General features: G+C 39.6%; 1 protein-coding gene across 5 annotated transcripts in view; it reads left to right on the forward strand.

The window, feature by feature from the left end:
• The window catches only part of CDH19 (cadherin 19), a 92,664-nt gene that overhangs the window by 8,949 nt on the left and 65,597 nt on the right, over positions 1–18,118 (forward strand). Inside the window, exon 3 of one of the 5 annotated variants that reach the window (XM_019545340.1) lies at positions 1,449–1,638. The exons of the other annotated variants lie outside the window; for them this stretch is intronic. The gene's annotated coding sequence lies outside the window, so the exon portion shown is untranslated. The remainder of the gene's footprint in view (positions 1–1,448; positions 1,639–18,118) is intronic. 5 annotated transcript variants of the gene reach the window in all.

Below are 18,118 nucleotides of genomic sequence, written 5' to 3' on the forward strand. Positions count from 1 at the left end.
GTGCCTCCTGATATCTAGCCTAAATCTACCCTCTGCCACCTTGTGACTATTATTCCTGGTTACTTTTGGTAGTGCATGGGGGAACAGGGACTCCCCCAGTGCCTGCTGGTCCCCTCCGACTAGTAAAAATTTGCAAATTTTAAACAGAGAACACCAGGATCCCTGCTGGTGAGGCACATGGCAGGACCCGGGCAGGGGCAGGGGCCACTCAAAGTTAGGGCTGCTTCAGCAGTCCAGGTAGCACAAGTGGCTAGTGTCCCCAAATACCATCTAGCTGAGACTCACAAGGTCCTGAGGGCAAGTAGCCCTGAGATGCTCACCACAGCAGCTTTTTAAACTGCTCAGGCCAACACAGGTTTATTTAGCTGGTATAATAAAATATATAAGATCTACCCAAAGAACCTTGTCTGCAAACATTTGCATGCACACTTATTTATGTTTCAGGTATGCTTTCCATGGCAGCCGACAAACCCTCAATGTTATGTTGTAAGATTTAGAGTGCAGGCTCAATGGCACGAAAGCCATAGGATTACAAAATGTCTGGGTGGTCAGTGGCAGTAACACTGGGATTCCTCAAAAAGTTCTCAAAATTCAGTTTGGAGTCAACTAGATACTAATGATTGGCACAACATGAATGCTGATCCATTGCCAATCATTTCAGCTATGATAACTTGTTTCAGACCATTTCTGTTGCAATCCAAAACTGCAATAGACTACTTACTTAGCTATTATAGATATTAGAGAACAGCAGTGGCAGTTAAAAGTGAGCAAATGCTCATTTTTAATATGGATATCTGGGGATAAAGTCTCTATTGGCCAACTCTTAGTAGCATACAGAGAACGAGCAGTGATTTTTCTTAGATAGGATTTTTTATGAGGAGAAACTTTATGGCAAGGTTGTATAGTTGATTATCTCAATATTTTGGTTTATGCCTCCAGGTGTGTCAGGACACTTCCCTGAACAGCTAAGTAAAGGTGGGGACAAAGTGACATGTCCACCTTTCCTCATACTCTCAACCTTGAAGGATGCTGGGAAATGAATTTTCTATCTCCACAAGTTTGAGCAGCATGTTTCCAAACTCTTATAAAAGTTTCCTGCGATTCCCAGAAATATTTCACTAAATGCCATGACTCTCATTTTACATGATAGACGCCTCCACTCACCCAAAAATAAGAATGTGAAAGGGAAGATTGTAGGAGACATGAATATTTCTCTTCTCCAAAAAGCAACATTTTACAAGGCTTTGCTACTTTAGAAAAAGTGATGGGTCTCCAGTTTTGATTTTAAATTTAGGAAAGAAAAATACCCAAGCAATCAGCTTTTATCCAAATTTTATATGAACCGCTTTAGTTTCCGAACTATGCTAGAAATTTCATGAGAACAAGATTTCAACTAAAAAACAACAAGAAACAGCTATCCTTCCAGTATTGTTGATTTCCATCTACAGTTGCTGTCATCAAGGAGGACTAACATTTGAATTAACATGAAGTTAGGAGAAGGTGTTATTAGACTGCCTGGAAGAATTTTACAGGCTATACATTCATGAGAAGAAGGTCCTGTGCTCTGCATAGAAGAGGTTTAGGTTTGAAGATGAACAGGAGTTTCTGAGGAGGGGTGGCATGCAGGATAGTATGAGGGTAAGGAAGTCACTGCTCTCAGTAACAGTACTGTAGAGGCATGTGGTCCTAAATGTTTAAACAATTGCAGTTTTCCTCTCAGTGAGGTCCTCAAATGCATATAGATTGTGCTACAATAATCTGAATAACAGCTCTTATATTATTAGAAAAATTAGTCTTCACCCAAAGTTTATCTAATTTTTGTTGCGTGTCTTTTATCATACACTTTGATGTTAATATCTGAAGACTGAACTCAATTGGTGCACTATCCAATCAAACTGGTTTGCCCTCTTTTGGACATTGGACACTGATGTAGTGGTAACTGACCTACCAACTTTCTTGAACGCCTCTTCAGTCATAGAATTTATTTCACTCTTACACAGGAATAAATACTTGATTAGAAGTTTAAAATAAATTTATTTTGTCAAGATTTTTTTCCTAAGATTTCAGGCTTTTGACCCTTTTAACTCTGCTGAAGATATTACTTCTTTATTCTAAATTGTCTTTTCTATGATGGGACTGACATTTGCATTTTCATAGTACTGTTATAAGCAGTCAGTAAGATTTAAATATTTGGATGTACAGCAAATGCCATAGGTATTTAAAAAGGCAAATTTAGAAAGTATAGGATCCTTTACCTTACTACTTTCAGTTTTTATTTGATGTATTATCTTCCTATGAGCTTTCTTTCTAAGAATATAAGCTAGTTTTTAGAAGTTTGATGTCCTTTTAATAAAGATCCCATTCACTATTTTTATATGACACTATTCTTTCACTCAGTAACTGTAAAGTTATCACATTACATATTTAAAAGGTACTCTTGTTTACATTTATTTCCTGTACTCTTCTGAAAAGCTTTACATTTTTGTGGGGGGGGGGGGGTTTTGTTTTTTTAAGGAAATAAAACTTCCCAGGCATTTTTTCCTTGATGTTACTATTTTATAAATAACTCCTGAATTGATGCTTTGGGCACTTCTCATAGTGAAGTAGATTTGTAGCAAGTTTAAAGTATTGTAATACAGTAGCACTGAATGTCCTTTTTTTCTTTGTTTTCATTCCTTTGTAAACTGTACAATAATTCAAGCATTGGAAAAGTCTACCAAGAGAATATAGGGAATGTCCATGCTTGGAAATTTTCAAAAGAAGGTTAAACAGACACTTGGCTGGGATGGTTAGTCTGGGATGATCCTGCCTTGAGCAGGGGCCTGAACTGGACAATCTCACGAGGTCCCTTCTAGCCCTATTTTTCTATGATCTTATTATTCAGATAAAGAGATTAACTGCTACAATATCATCATCAACAATATCAAATATATCCATTTTGGTCAAGACTTTCAGCTGTGGAAATATTCAAAGGGAAGATTAAGGGCTGGCATAAAGCTGAACTAGGTAGCTCCAGGGCTGAATAAGTGACAGAGTGCAATTTAAAACATCCACGTAAGCCAGATTCTCGGGTGAGCTCTTGGAGACACTTAATCCTACCTGGGGTAGAACAAGCAGCCAAGCCTTGCTGGTGAGCGTCTTCTTGGAGACCTCCTTCCCCCTTGGCTGCTGACAGAGAACTCCTCTCCTGCTCCCGGCCCTGGGGTTTATATTTGCCCAGGGCCCTGCCTCTCCTGGTCAGCTGACTAGGGGCAGGTGCAGGCTAATTTATTCACTGACCTGTTGAAACAGTAACTTGCACCTGTGGGCTTCTGCCTGGCTCTTGGGACCCTCTTCCCAGGCAGTTTCTGCTCTTATAGAAGCAGGCACCTTAGTGCCCTGTGACATCAAGGTTAGTGTGTGTTTTCAATGCAATTAATACTAAAGCTTTTTGTTTGTTTGAGATCAACACATTGAGTAGTAGGCATTTATCTGAACCTGTCAAGTTATTTTCATTACTTAAAGTTGAAAGTCTGCCATGGCATCATACAACATAACAGATGACTGCATCACACCATGTACATTTCCATGTTACATAACTCAGTATATCAAAAAGCACACCTCATGACACACTGATGAATCAAATTGTTTTCCTTTCCCTTTTCAAGCCCCTATAGAACAAATTTCTTATTCTTTAGCAAACGATGTAATCTACATATTATGTTTGTGAACTAGAGCAGGGAAAACAGAGTACAAGCCCATAGTTTGCAAAACCAGAAAATAATCTGTGTCCCTGCTACTGCCCTGTCCTGACAATTTTTGCAGAGCTTAACAGCTGCTACTTCTGGAGTTACTCTTATTTTTCTTATAAAAATAAGCATCCAATAAATTATTAACACTTCTACATTCTACACCTCAACATGGAAATTATTAGTGTTACTGAACTGTGTTTTCCTGTTCTTATTCATTGTCATCGACTGCCTGATGATCTGGCTATCAAACACATAACTGCCTTGTGCCAGCATAGGACAGTTGAAGTGTATTCCTCACTATTAAGGAAGTGACACCTATTTATTAAATATACATTCCATTGGCAGTGGACTTTATAGACAAGACATAAATAATTTAAAACTATTACTGTCTGCAGAATCTCAGTTCTGGCTCAGACAAACCAATGAATTAAGTCTTTGTCCAATCAGTTGCTATGGCAACATGATGGCCTGCCCAATTTTAGCTGGCTGAGAATGAGTGTATTAAGCAGTCAGAATCCTTGTGAGACTCTTAAAAAAAGGAAAATTATATTGAGTAAAACCAACTCTGGAGGAGAAAGATTGTCTGGGGAAAATGATTTATAGTTGTAAGAATTTCCTTTGTGTAAGCAATCCACAAGTCAATCAAAACTGCATCTCCAAGTATTTATCTGCATGAATGTACAAGTACCTATATGTATTTGCTTATGTAGAAAATGTCAAAGTTTTTTAGTTTGCATTCACTTAGCTGTGTAGGGACTAGAAAGTACTGCAATTCATCAGGAAAGTTTAAGGAGAACAGACATGGCTATAAAGCAGGATCATATGCATCAGCTGTGAGACAAGGCCTTGGAAGTCTATGGAAAAAATGTCCATTCACCTTTGGAAGAAGGCTTCCTTTATTGCAACACTTCATAAGCCACTGTGGTAAGAAAAAGAAAACCATGGAAAGCTTCAGAGGTTTTTCTAGAAAATGGTAGCAAATGTGTAAGAAAGGTGATTTAAATGATTTCTAAGTACTAGATACCCATAAAAATTAGTGTCAGGGTGCAAGTGTCCATTCTCGTAATCAATAGTGATATTAAACTTTTTGACAGAACATTTACAAAAAATACAAAAACAACACTTGAAAAATACTTTGCTTATTGCTTATAATAGCTCCTATTGAAAGTTTAAGGTTTCATTATGAAAGTTTTTTTTTTTTACCTATCTTAGCAAATATGACAAGCCTTCCTTAATTTTGAATAGCAAACTTCCAAATATAGGCATTGATTGCATCTCTCAGTCACATATTATATACTAGTTTTCATTCAAGGAAATAAAATATAATGTAAAAAGAATCCAGATGTGCAAGCTCGACTACAGTGATAATGTGTTTCCAAGTTTCTGTTAATTTTTAACATCTTGTCAATTTGACTCCTATGCCACCATCACACAGCTTCAGCAATTATTTAAAATAAACTAACGTGTCAGATCATAAGAGTTGAAAGAATTTAATTAACCACCAACTATCCAACTTCACAGGATAAATTTGCTATTTTCCAGTGCCTCATGTTGTTCCTCCAACTTCACAGCCTAGCTTCCAAATTCCTCATCTCTTCCTGGGTCACACGAACTCTACTTTGTGCCTGGCTACGCACTTTGTTTCAGAGCTACATACTATATCCCCTTCTAAACAAGGGCTGGTTACACAATTTCCATTACACGCCCATTCTCTGATACATGCTCTTAGTCTCCCAGGTGTGAAAGGCAGATCTCAGGCTTTGCAATGCAATACACTAGTGTACAGTATTAGAGCCAGCCCTGTTAGGTAGAACATTGAGTATCTGTTCAAGATAATTGAAACAGGCCTTAAGTTTAGCATTCAGTGCTATTCTTGCAGCGATAAGGGGTGATCTCCTGAAGTGGGATTTGTATAGATTCTGCATACTTTGTTCCAGCAAATCATTTTAGTAATAAAGTTTTTTAATGATTATACTGGAACCAAAAAACTAAATTGAAAGTCCCTGCAGGTTTTGCCTGAAATCTCTAATGGATACTACAACTGCAGAAGATAGCTACAGATTTTTAAAATATTTCCTGCCGATTTCTCCTGCCTTGGTATAGAACTTTGGACAGCTGTCATTTATACAATATACTTTGTAGAATAAGCAGATTCCTTTCTCTGTACTACACTGCTGGTGACTTTCTATATTGTTCTTTCCCCTTAACTCTAAGTTTTAATGTTGCTACTGGTTATTTTCCTAACTACTGCACAAGAATGACACACCTCCATTTTGTTTTATGGTCTGAACTCTAGGTTTCTTATAGTCACATCTCTTATCGTTCAAGGTCAGCTCATAATTGCATTAGAGGTGCTTCCGATTATCTGTTGCAACCTTGTCCCAGAAGTGTGACAGCAGATTGGTTACATAAAAGAGTTTCTTACACTGTGAATGTGGAGGGCAATGTTTTTTCCTGAAACAGATCTAGATTGCCTAGTCAAGAATAGTCATTGAGCAGGTAGCCTAGAAGAACTCTAGACACAAATGTGTCTGAACTTCCACTCATTTTCTGAGCTTAAGTGCCTAATTAAGAGGTGATTTTATCATGTCAGGATCTGGGTCAGTCTAAGGGAAGACACTTACCTGAACTAGAATGCTAACAGAGCATTTCACTTCATATCCTCCCATGTATAGCACTCTCTTAGGTTCCAGTACTTGCTGCTAGGAATAATTACGCCTTTTATGTTAGATAGCCATTGGCTAGAATAGTCCAGACCAGATCTTCCTTCTTCCAGGAGTCAGGCTAACCAATAGTTAAAGAGTCATTTGTTTCACTTGCTTGCTCTTCTTTAACCTCATGCCTGCTGCACTTTTGACTATCCTATGTCCACCTTCAGGGGAGTGGAAAGCTCCCCCCACCCAAGCCTCTGAGCCCATTGCCTCGTGGTGAGGCTACTCTCCTAAAAAATGGGAGCTCTCCGTTTGAGTCTCCTCAAGGAGAGAAAGGCCTAGATGCCAAGTGCTCAAACCACTAGACAAACGGACAGATGTTCTTCACTCACTATCTCCTTCTACATTTGTTTGGGATGGTTTTAGTTCAGAGGCAGGGTTCCTTTCAATTCCCCTGCAGCTCAAAGTCCTTCCCTGAGTCACACAGTCTAGCTGTATCCTGGAGCTCTGCCTCCTGCAGATCCTCTGGCCAGATTTCCTCCACCGAATCAGGACTTGTGCTTATTAAGTCCATGGCCATGTGACCTTCCCTTTCTGCCCTCAGGCCTGTCAATCACTGCTCACACCTGGGAGGGGAGGCCATTTAGGGCTCTGCCTGAGTTAGCCTGAGAGAGTCCAATTACCCCTGAGCTCTCTCTCCCCTTTAGTAATAGGGGTAGGGTCCACATTACCCTTTGTCTTTTACTTGCTTCTCAGTTCGAGTGTCTTCTTTTAGGGAAAAAAAGAGAAAGTAATAAAGTTAAAAATGTAGAGTTTGATTAGGCATTTTATCATTCCAGTAATACATAAAGTACTGAAGATATCAGACACTGTTCAGTTTGGGATATAAAAGATGGGACCACGAAGTTATAGTAGCTCTTAAGGAAGGAAAAATTACCGTCTGAATGGCCCACAGGGACTTTGGCTCAACAATATAATGCAGCACAATTTATTTTTTTACAATAGTGCTCTATGAAGTAAAATATCAAAAAAACTGCACAGACAGAGGTATGATGGAGAGATAACATTTAACAGAGAAGATGCAGAGACTCATGCAGGTAAAGGAGGAATAATGAACTACAAAGATTGAAGAGAGTTAAGAAACTTGGATAAAGATGCAATAAACTATTATTTTAGATAAGATACAGTGGTGGGGATAGAACTGGCAGGTGAGTAGGCAGATGATCAATTTTAGGCTCAAATAAACAGACAAATTTATACTAAGACTGGAAAAAAGGTGACTCAGTGCCTTCTTAAAGTGGGAAGGTAGATGAGGCTGAGCAGAATATGTGGAAGATTAACCCAGTATTTCAGTGAAACAAGGAAGCTAAAACTGGAAGGCAGAAAAATAAGGTAGAGAGCATGTCAAAAGATGGAGATGAGGGCATGGGCATATAGTACTGTTCTCTGGACATACTCTTTCCTGCTATTGTCCAGGATACTAAAATGTTTATGAATTAGGATTTTACCCTTCTCCCTGCTTCAGAAATAACAATCCCCCCCAAAACAGTGCATATTTTAGTACTACTACTAATAAAAAATGATAGTAACTATTTATTTTTATTTTTTTGGTGATATGAGGCATCTGGCTACATAGATGTTTTGGTTTTATCTAACTCTACATTAATTTTACCTTGGATAATAACTTAAAACCTGTGCAAAGTGAGTATAAAGGAGGACATGAACATTGCTACTGCATCAGAGTAGCAACGTTTTGTACTCAATTTGCACAGGTACAATTGATCAGGTGTGTCTACATGTTCATGAGTGTGCAGTGTTTACTGTGCACTTAATTTAATATTTGTATAAGCGAGTACTAATTAAGTGTGTTGTAACAAAAGGTACCACACAGTAGCACCAGCGAACACCTTTTAAGTGATGTTACTGTGCAGTAACCTAATAATACTGTGCAGTCGCACATTAGCATGGTTTGTGCTGTGGCATGCTCCTGCATGGTATTATTACATTGTTAGTTTCTTGCGTAGACATGTCCATTGTGTGGGAAAGTAGAAAATACTTAGGGCATCAGTTTTCAAGGAAAAGTACATCCCAATATGAATAATCAGAAACATCAATAATAACTATATTAAGGTATGGTCAAAGTAGCACTAAATTTCAGTGATGCAGAATTTTGAAAACAAGGACCAAGATCCAGGCTTTTGGTTCCCCACATCTGAGAAAGTGGAAGAAAGAGATTACAATTCCATCCCCAAAAAACAAAGGTGACTTACTGGAGTTTTGGAATAATTCCAGATATAGGTTTACAGGTCTCCAAACTGAAGACTAACCCTCAAAGATATGTTGAGGAAGGAAAATACCAAGTCAGTGTTTTGTGAACATCAGAAAAGTTTGTTTTCACACTAAAATTCAAAATGGAGTTCACAATTACTATGGAAGTTAATAGTCTCGTGAAACTTTTTGAACTGTATGTGGAACATCACCAATACAAATGGTAGGTGCCAGAAACAAGTTTTAAGATGTTGCTTGATAAATTTATGAACTGTTTTGTGACAGGATTATGCATGTAGTACGTGGGTATCATTATGACCCAGGTAGTCCTTTCTACAGCTATGTGGGTGTGTCTACATGAGACGCTGCATCGCCATAGAGTAGCATCAGTAATGGCTAAAGCAAGTTCTGCACAGTAATGGCTACAGCAAGTAGAAAATGACTGTGTGGTAACAACTGCGCAGTCAGGGGCATATATAGATATTCCCTGTTTATATGTTCCCTATTGGTCCTGAACACTTCAGCACCTAAAAAAATTACTAGAACCTGGGGTGAAAACAAGTAATAGCAACAAAAATGACAAACAGGAAGAACTGATTCATGGATGTACACAACTAAGAAAAGATATAGACAAGATAACATATTTGAGAGTGTGAATTAAAAGTAGCAAGAAAAAATGTAGGGGTGGAATAGTGGAAAAAACTTGAGGAAATAAATCTAAATATTTAAGATAAAATTCTTAACAGTAATATATGATATCTTTGTACTATGAAATGGAAACAATGGACGCTGCATAACTGAAACATAAGGCTAGACTAACGAGAATACGATCTGGAAAAAAATACTGCCTTCAAGTCAGATAAATTAATAGGTCATTTCCAATCTCTAATTCCTATTATTCTGCAGTCTACAAATAATGTATGTATTTTTTGGTAGCAGACAAGTTTGATTTGCTCTTGTCTCAAGTTAGTTGCAAACTTTCTGTAAAACTGTGCTTTTCTTTATGAATTTCCTGGTTGACATTCATAACACTTAGAGGGGAAAAAAAATCACTTGGTGGTTAACTGTGATTTTTCCCCCTTAATATCCATTATATGGTCATCAATCTAAATCATTTTTTTAGCCTAACTCACATTTGGTAGGGCAATTTTTCAGACTTACTGAAAAAATGCTATGTAGTGTTAAAAATAATGGCTCACTGATTTATTGACCTTTGTCTCTGCATTTTATTAGTAAACAGAGTGCAAACTTAATTGTTGGAAGTGCAAATGATCACCTTTTTAATTGAAGGATTGGGATAGTTAACTGTGCCTAGATTTGTTTGTGCAGTTTTTTTATTGCTCTTATATTTATTTATTCATTTCACAAACATGGCATGGTAATTTTGCTCACACACAAGTGCTGTAATGTGATGTGATATTTGTCTCTTACAGCAGAAAATCTAATGACTTATTTGTTGTTATTCTTGATTTACACTCATGAAAATGAAGAATTGCCTCCATAATAACTCACCAGATAGCATAGAAAACACAGACCTTAATGAAAAATTCAGAATATTTTAAAATATTTGTGCTTCTCCCATTGATTTCATTGGGGCTAAGTACAGACAGTCAAAAAGCCTGAGGGGGAATCGGTCCAATCTTCACAAGTTTCTCTAACCTGCATAGATCAGACTGTTAACATGGAAGTTATGTTTACTCTTCAGTCGGGGAACGCAGGCAGGTGCCTTCACTGACTAAAGCCAGAAGGCAGGAGAGGGGTGCTCTTGCATGCTTCCCAGCACGCCAGACATTACCGAGGGCATCAGAGTGCATCCAGGGTGGGGGACATCTGGGGGTTGGGGGCTTGTGCTGGGCAGCCAAGGAAGGATGGCCCCTGTAGAGAGGGAAAAGCAGAGCCTTCTTACCCAGGTCCTGCCCCACCATGAACTAGAGTGTGCTAGGAGGAGTTCCCGCCATGCGGGGAGGGGAACACTCCCTGCCTGCATGGATGGCTGCACAACCCTGCTTCCTGTGAGGCTCTGCCCCTGATCTGCAGTGGATAGGGAGGAATGAAATCCTGCCCCTTATCTCAGTTCCCCAAGCCTCCCAGCTGGTGGGCCCCTGTGCCACAGGGGGTTTTCCTCTGTCTGTGCCTGGCCAGGCTGGCTCCAAAGAAGAAAGGATCAGGCCCTGCTGCCTAGCACAATCCCTCTGGACTGCCCTGAATATCTTGCTGGCTGCTGGTGGTGCCAGGCTCTAGCTGGACATGCCAGGGGGCCTGGGAGGCTTGTTCCAAGCAATGGGGAAGGGAGCACTCCATAGAGGGACATATTGGACCCTATGACCTGCTGCAAGTCCCCCGGGCTGCCTAGTGCATCCTCCTGGAGCCTGGCAATAGAAGCAGCTGGCAGGATATGCTAGGCCACCTGGGAAGCTTGCACCAGGCAGCAAGAACAGGAACACTCCATAGAGGGAAGGATTCAGCTCTGCTGCCCAATCCTTTCCTCTATGGAGCACTCCCATCCCTGCCAACTGGCACAAGGCCCCCAGGTATCCCACCAGAGCTTGGCACCAGCAGCAGCTGGCAAGACACACTGAGCAGCCCAGCAGGCCTGTGCTGGGTGATGGGGTCTTATTCTTCCTTCTATGGAGCCAGTCCAGCTGGGTGGGGATGGGGGAAACCCCCTCCCCACCTCATGGCACAGGCTATTCCCATATTGGAAAGACCCCAGCTCAGGTGGCCAAGACAGGGGTGGGGGCTTCATTCCCCCCTTCTTCCCCTGTGGGTCAGAAGCAGACACTTGCAGGAGGCAGAGGTGTGCAGCTGTTCCAGCCTGGCAGGGGTGGAGAAACCCCCTTGCAGTGGATGCTTCCCCCAGCTGGGCAGTCCCCAGCTCAAAGTAGGCTGAGACTGGGGTAGGACCCTTAATCCCCCCTTCCCCCACTGTGTCAGAGGCAGAGACTCACAAGGGGAAGAGCTGTGCAGCTGGTCCTGCTGGGGGGACTTCATGTAGCATTCCCCACCTCCTAAGTTGAACAGAACACTAGAGCTGTATGAAGCTTCAGGTGCTGATTCGATTTGAAGGAGATTCAGCCCAATTCGGCGGCTGAATCTCTGAATCCAAATCAAATCAAATCAGGAAACCAACTAACAGGTCTGAATTGATTTGAAGCTGTCTGAATTGATTCAGAAAAGATTTGGAGAGCTTCAGCAACTTGGGCAGTCCCCGCTGCCTACATCAGGGAGCTGGACCTGGACACCATGCTGGTAAGTAGGGGGCAGAGGAGGGGACCATGAGGGGACCCCTGCCAGGCCACATCTTTTGCCAGCTCCCACAGACCCCCCAAGTGGCCCCCCCATGGCCCCCAGTTGTTTAAAAAAAGCCCCTACTTACCAGGTGCTGCCAGGTGGTGGGGGAGCAATCCCCACTGCCCCATGCTGCATGGGGGGCTCTGTCATGATCCCCCCTGACCCCCACCCACTGTCCCAGCATCCCCATGGCTGCCATGCCCACCCCAGCTCCTGGCCTTTAAAAAAAAAATCAAAACAACAAAAAAAACTGGACTTACTGGCTGGTGCAGCAGCCTCAGGGCTTCTGGGGGCTTGTAGAAGAGTTCCCCGTGCAGTGAGGGGCAATGGGGGGCAGCGGGGCTCGTCCCCCACCTGGCAGGAGCCAGGGAGTGTGTTTTTTTCTTTTTAAAGAGCTGGGAGCTGGGGCTGGGAGAGCAGGGGCGATGGGGCCTGTGTGATTCGGAGATTTGACTGATTCAGCAGCAGCTGAATCTCCAAATCAGATTCGGCCAAATCAATTCAGGACAGTGATTTGAATCACCAAATCGAGTCACTGTTCCCTGAACTGATCGAATCTGAATCGAATACTGGTCACTTCTCACAGGCCTATAGAACACCTAATTGAGGGGGACATGGGGCCAAGGTGGGGGTGCTCCATTTTCCAACCTCCACGTCACTGACCCACTGGATTGACAGATGTAGGCAGCATGAAGGGGTGAAGAGCAAAGGTAGAGATTAGCCCGCCTGCCCTGCGAGTGGGGTTAGCAGGGTGCGACAATGCATCCTGGGATGCTGGGAGTTGACTTAACTTGAATCAGGAGGGTATCTGGAACAGAAGTTTAATCAACCAATCCAATCTAAAATGATTAAATTAGATACTACACATCCATCCAAATCTATTTTTAACTGGGTTTTGCCATTTTGAAAGCGGTCTATGTGCACTGAACTTGTGTTCTCTTACAGGTTTAGTCCCGTTTGAGATCACTTATACCAGTTTATGTGTAACTTCTGTCCCTAGTTTGGTAGTGGGATGGAACTGATTTTGCTATTGACCTTATAACAGGAAAAACATAAATGTTAACATACGTGGAGAGAAATCTAACCCTAAAGAAATAGGTTAGAATGTCACAGAAAGTGCCTGACTGCAAATCATCTCATAAACAGATTCAAACGTGAAATCACAGAATGTGGTCTTTTACATCATTATGTTGACAAGTAGTGCTACAGTAGTCAGTGGTGTCCTGCAGAGTTGAAAATGTTCCTGAAGGATTTGCCCAGTGAATCAAACATTTTGTAATTGGATTTGGTTTTTTTGTAGAATAGAACTTGAGAACAGAAGCAAAGATAATTGGGTTTTTTATGTGTTTGGGTTTGTTTGTGTTTTTATCATTATCAAAATAGTTGTTTAAGGAGAGTTCTGTTTTTTACACAGAAATATCTAGTTATGATTTTCTTGTATACAATGAATGAACTATCTTTTAAAGGTTCTAAGTGGAAGTAATTTTGGAAGGTTATAATTTAAACCCAATTTTAGTTTATACATTATATTTCAAGCACAGACATAAGTGAATTTTAAAAGCCCAAGCATCTGTTTACTAAATTTATTTCTTTTTCTGAGATCTCTAAATAAAATAAACTTGCTGTAGTTATTGAATAACCAAAAAATTAAAATAATTTGTCATAATATTAAATTCACAAGGAAACATCTCAATTTTTCTTTAGCTTACTTAGTCTTATCTAGCTACACATTACTTAAAAAAAGATTTAGTTTTATACTAATCTATGTAAAAGAGCAAAATATAATTATGTATTAGTCATTGCTCAGAAGTAAATATTATTTTTAATCAGAATTTGAATCAGAGGCATTAAAGTTCTTATCTAGAGTTTTTACTGCCAAAAGCTAAATAATCCAAAGTGATTAGGAGTTAGCCCTTTTTTGAGTTTTATATCTATAGTCAAAAGCTCTATGTAATAACTCCTTTGTGTTATTGTTCAATCAAGGTTCTGGCATGGAATTTTTTTTCCAAGTTTGAACTCCTTATATCAAGTATTTCATGACAGCAGTATTTCTTACAATATAGTTCATAAGCCAAAACAACATTTGTGTGCGTGTTTAAAAATCAGTCAGGCTATAAGCATATATTGATTAATACAAATATAAAAATTTGCAAAACAAGCACAGATAAAAAATATGTACAACTCAAAAATGCCTATTTCAGTTTTTGAGGATGCAGACTTCCGTTTGCTTTCATAGGCAGTGAGGATGGTATACCTATTGATTGGCCTGAGGGATATGCTGAAAGAGATGCTGCTCCTTAGCACATCCCTAGAATATGGGCAAGCTCCTCAGTAGGGGCTCCATTCCCAGTCGTGGCTGAAACATGAAATTCAAATGTACTTTATGAAAATCATTCAGCTATAGTCTATTGGTGTTAGTCAAGGACCATCAACTCTGGGAACTAACAGGAATGTATTAAGGGGAATGATTATTATGAGAATATATTAATATAATGTGGGATCCTATTTGGCCATATATACAATAACTATTTACAGCCTTATCCCTTCTCAACCTCTGTCCACATGTGTCCTTTGTACAAGCTAGGTACATAGAGCCAAAGTGGAGGAACTGCTATTTCAAGAGACTGCAGTAATCAAGGAGTAGGCAGCTGCCTTACAGAGCTCTTTGCTATGAAGACAGTCCTATCAATGCTCTTCTCTCACACAGAGAACCCAGAAAACTTGGTGTGGGTGACATCTTCCTATCCTATGCCTATGCTTTTGGATGGGAAGGGTGCAAGCTTCAGATTGGTCAGGTAGGAAATCCAGAAATGGCTGGTATGGAATACAAGGTTCCAGCTCTCTCCAGAATGCCACAAGACTTGCAGGGATGGCAGCTGCACTTGTTGGGGGAAGAGGAGGAAATGCTTGGCTTATTATAGTACCAGTTGCAAGCAAAGAGATGTAACAAGTAGGGTTTGTGGCCTAGGCAAATCCTTTGGGAGAGTAGGGGCAAGGGCTTAAGAAGGACTGGGCAAGAAGCATCTCTTACTAGGCTCTGATTATGCCAACAGTGCCATTGCAGCAAAGTGAAAGTGAATTTCTGGTGTTGGACACATGCTGCTTGCTTGCTCTCTTGAGCTAAAAGGCAGAGAGTAGGAGATGATAGGAAGGGGTACAACTGAACTATAGGGGGAAAAAAAGCAAGAGGAGATGGTTGCCTTATGAAGTTTCAAAGCTTTGGCAGATTCACATCCTTAATATAGTGATACAATGTGATACCTCTTCATGCGCCTGTTGCCATTATAACTTTGCTAATAAATACTAGGCCTTGAAATGGTACAAATTCTGTTGCCATATGCTCAGAAATAAATCTGCAGTGATTCCATTGGACTCCATGGAATTTCTTCATGTTTATGCTGGTAAAACTAAAGGTAGATTTGCATTCAGTTACATAATAATTTGTTTTATATTGTACATGACAAACTAATGCATAGATCTAGAGTTTATATATTTGAAATAAAACTTGCGTTGCAGTTGAACACTTAGAATTGGGACTTGCAGGTAAGAAATGATGTATGACTGCAACAAATAGCCAACATACATATGCCGAAATCATAGCACAATTGCCACACAATCATTCAGATCTGACAGAGTTCACAGGGGACAAACTACATGAACACCAGCATCAGTCAGTTTCAAGTGGACAGAAGGCTTGCCATAATTATTCACACTGGTTTACTCAGTTTATTTGATGATTAATTTAGTTCAGTTTAGGACATGACAGCAATCAGAGTTATAGTGTGGGCAGATGCATTTCAACTGATCTGCTTCCTATGGAGGGCCAGGTTTTAGTCTCAGGAAATGTTATCTAGGTCTTTTTGGACTGTCACAGATTTTCTCATACACTATTGTGATCAGATTATCCATATTAATACACTATTTGGTAAGATAATCAGTAAACCATTATAAAAGAATCTAAATGACAGGACTGCCTGTCATCCAGCTTTATACTGATTAGGATCCATGGATATAGAGTTGCTAATCAGTTAGCTCATTCATTTCAATAAAGCTATTTTTTTCACAAATAACTGGCCCATAATTACTCTGGGAATTCTAAATAATATTTCTGAGATCTTTTTAAAAGTACAGAAGCAGTCTTGCAAATGAAAAAAAAAAGTACCAATTAGGTTGAAATGAAATTTATGTCACAGTGACTTACATGAATTCTATGAAAGTGAAATGCTGGCTGGGACAGAGAAATGCAAACTACAATATACACATCAGCTGATACAAATAGGAGACCGTCATATCAGAACACATTTTAGAGAAATTTCTTTTTATTATCTGCATTTTATTATCTAGTTTTGCATCATGTAATCAAAGCTACTGTTTACTTAGTCCTGATTAAGATACATAAATTAATCTAATAATTGAGTAAGATCAATATTTTTATGGCAGTGATGATGGCAAGACATATAGATGGTATGGATAAAAAAAGGAGGAGAGAAAAAGGTTATGGACAAAAAGGGAAAAACAAGAAAAGTAAACTTTTAGTCAAGTTTCAACTTAAATTATACTGAAATTCAGCAATAAAAGTGTGCATATTTTTAAAAATAATAAAAACAGAAAAGAAAACAGTGAGGGGAAAAAAGAACATTGAAAAGACTGAATGAACATTAAAAACATTATCTGAGCTGAACAGGTAATCATCAGTGAATGTAGATCTCACCCTCATTAAGTCAAGAGAAAGGAACCTGAGTCCTTAGATTTCTCTTGTTATGCTTTGCGTAAGTAGAGTGAGAAGGCTTTTATATACTGTTGAAAGGGACCTTAAATGGAGTAGGTGTCTAAATTCCATTAAGAATGGATGTGTTCATTCTTTTGAACACAATTATTCTTTTGAGGGAATTTCCTAAACAACAATAGTTTCTTAAAAGATACTCATTAAAACTTGAGATAAAATGCAAATAAAAGCAAAAGAAAGAATTTTGCACAACATCGCTTGTATGTATAAAAGTCATCAGCTAAATGAGGTCAGAGATCCTTTGTTTATTTACAGAGAAAAGAAAGGTCTTTTTTTTTTCTTGGAAGAGAACTGTATCCCTTTGATGACTCACAGATCAGCTTGACATTCCTCTTAAAGCATCTGTAACAGGCATTGCAGAGCTTTCCTTCCAATGATGCTGTGGTACTAAGGGGACACAGCACATAAGTTCAACAGGGAAAAACCTAGGTTGTGTCTACACAGCAGAATGCAGTGCTTTGTAAATAGCTAATTTGTGGCTAACTTAGTTATCTCAGATCCTGGAAGTGTATCGCTGTGTTAGCACAATAGTCTGCTTGGCTTATTAACTGTGTGGAGAAGCCAGACTTATCCTTTCAGACTATATCCTCATTAAGTCAAAAGATGCATTTAGGAAGAGCTTAGTGAACACCAGCTGGCTATGCCTACTTAACAACTTTACAGTCAATACAACTAACGCTAACACACAGAACAGCAGGTGGAGTGCATGCAGATAAATGAGAGAATAAAATTCTGTGGGAGACCATATAAAATAATAAATGGCACATTTACTTAGTCATTCCTTTTGCCCACTTATTATGTGAGAACCCTGGTTCCTGTTAGTTCTGGAGGACAAAATAAGGATGATAAAACTGGGCTGCTTTATTCTCAAATCCCTTGTTTTCAAAGACATACAAAAGACTAGAACTCTTAGTTCCAAAATGATACCTTTTAGTAGACCAACGGGAAAATGGCAAGAAAATTGTCCTTTTCTGCAAGCTTTTGGGATCAAAGTTTTTATCATAGTTTTTAGTTGCAGACTTACATACATGATCAATTGATGTTCTGTAAGGGCATCAAGCAAAACTAGCTAACTTCAATTCTATGTTAGCTAAATTTCTAAGAGTGTACAGAAAGAAATAACAAGACCAAACTAAGGGGACTTAAAAGTGATCATCTGAATGTTAAAGCTCATTAACTTCTACTAAGTGCTCTCTGAGTGTGTCAAAGATGTGCCACTTCAGACAAAGGTTAACTCTGGGCCATGTTACCTAGCTCATGTTAGGGTAACTTCAGTCTGCTTCAGAGAGAAAAGACTGATGTCATATATCTTGACTTCAAAAAAGCCTTTGACCTGGTATCCCACGATAACCTCTTGGCCAAACTGGCCAGTTGTGGCCTTGGCTCCACCA

This window comes from Crocodylus porosus, unplaced genomic scaffold (genome assembly GCF_001723895.1).
Source record: "Crocodylus porosus isolate Cpor-Errol unplaced genomic scaffold, CroPor_comp1, whole genome shotgun sequence".
Lineage (NCBI taxonomy): Eukaryota > Metazoa > Chordata > Crocodylia > Crocodylidae > Crocodylus > Crocodylus porosus.